Below are 1704 nucleotides of genomic sequence, written 5' to 3'. Positions count from 1 at the left end.
TGCGGGGCGGCCGCGCCGCCGCTTCCGTGCGAAGACCGTGCCGAGCCCGGGCGCCTGGGCCGGCTCCGAAGCGAGCGAGCTGTGGCGTTTCCCCAGGTGGTGGGTCGGTCGGGAGCGCGGGCTTTCCCCGGCCGGCCTTTTAAAAGCCGCTCGCTCGCTCGGAGCGTTCGTTTCCCTTCTCTCCGTTGCGTGCTCGTACGGTCAGCCGAGGCAAGACGAGGCTCTCCCGCCGTGTCGTGCCGCGCCCGTCCGTTCGCCCGGCGTCGGGCGAGAGCGGTTCCGGGGCGGGGCGGCGGCGGGGGGCCGTCCGTCCTCAGAGAGAAAAGAGGGGCCGCTGTCGGCGAGCGGTCCCCGGCCCTCCCGCGCGCGCGGGGCGGTGCCGAAAGCCAGACAACTCTTAGCGGTGGATCACTTCGGCTCGTGCGTCGATGAAGAACGCAGCTAGCTGCGAGAATTAATGTGAATTGCAGGGACACATTGATCATCGACACTTCGAACGCACTTGCGGCCCCGGGTTCCTCCCGGGGCTACGCCTGTCTGAGCGTCGCTTGACGATCAATCGCCGGCTGCGCTGCAGCGGCGCGGCTGGGGTGCCTCGCAGGCCCGCCCGCCCGCCCACGCGCGGGTGGTGCCTTCGTCCCCCTAAATGGAGACTCGGGGAGCGCTCCGAAGCTCCCCGCTCCCGGAGCGCCCGCTCCGGCGGAGCTCGTCCCGTCGCGGGCGCCGGTGCGTTCGCGGGGTGCCGGCGCGGCGGTGGGGAGAGAGGCGGTCGGGGGGGGTGTGTGTGTGTGTGCGGAGGCGCGTGCCTGTCGCCCGCCCCCTCCCTCCCGCGGTTTCCCCCCTTCCCGCGCGGGCGGCTGTCTGCGGGTGGGTAACCGCGGCGGTACCGTGCCGTGCTGCCGCGCGCCGCGGAGGGGTGGGGCGGGAGGTGTGCCGTCCCCGTCGGCGGCACCCTTTCGTTCCTTTCTCCCCGAGCGCCCCCCGCCGCGCCCCGGGTGTCTCTCCCGGCCGTTTCGCCGTCCGTCCGTTCGTCCCGCGGCGGGCCGTCTTCCGAGGCGGCGGCGGCGCTCCCCGCGCGCGCGCTTGCCTTTTCGGGCCGTCCTCCGGGCTGGGGCTCGGCCGCCCCGGCGCGGCCGCGCGTTCTGGCGTCCCGCTGGCTTGCGACCTCAGATCAGACGTGGCGACCCGCTGAATTTAAGCATATTAGTCAGCGGAGGAAAAGAAACTAACGAGGATTCCCTCAGTAACGGCGAGTGAAGAGGGAAGAGCCCAGCGCCGAATCCCCGCCCCCGGTGGGCGCGGGCCATGTGGCGTACAGAAGCCCCCCTCCCCGGCGGCGCTCTCGGGGGACCCAAGTCCTTGTGATCGAGGGCCAGCGCCGCGGACGGTGTGAGGCCGGTAGCGGCCCCCCGGCGCGCCGGCCCGGGGCTTCTCGGAGTCGGTTGCTTGGAATGCAGCCCAAAGCGGGTGGTAAACTCCATCTAAGGCCTAAATACGGGCACGAGACCGATTCCACCAGTCCGTAAGGGAAAGTTGAAAGAACTTTGAAGAGGAGAGTTCAAGAGGCGCGTGAAACCGTTTTTTAAGAGTAAACGGGTGGGGCCCGCGCAGTCCGCCCGGAGGATTCAACCCTGCGAGTTGCGGTCGGGCATGGCGGCTCGGGGGTCCGGCGGAATCCCCGCCTCCGCCTCCCCTCCGTCCCCC

General features: G+C 71.1%; 1 non-coding gene across 1 annotated transcript; it reads left to right on the top strand.

The window, feature by feature from the left end:
* The first annotated feature begins 392 nt into the window (after positions 1-392).
* LOC117438514 (5.8S ribosomal RNA) lies at positions 393-547 on the top strand. Its single transcript, XR_004550828.1, has one exon. It is a non-coding gene; the product is annotated as a 5.8S ribosomal RNA (ribosomal RNA).
* Positions 548-1704: the final 1157 nt, after the last annotated feature.

This window comes from Melopsittacus undulatus, unplaced genomic scaffold (genome assembly GCF_012275295.1).
Source record: "Melopsittacus undulatus isolate bMelUnd1 unplaced genomic scaffold, bMelUnd1.mat.Z mat_scaffold_417_arrow_ctg1, whole genome shotgun sequence".
NCBI lineage: Eukaryota > Metazoa > Chordata > Aves > Psittaciformes > Psittaculidae > Melopsittacus > Melopsittacus undulatus.
Note: the sequence above shows the minus strand (reverse complement) of the source record. Positions and strands in the feature narration are given on the sequence as shown.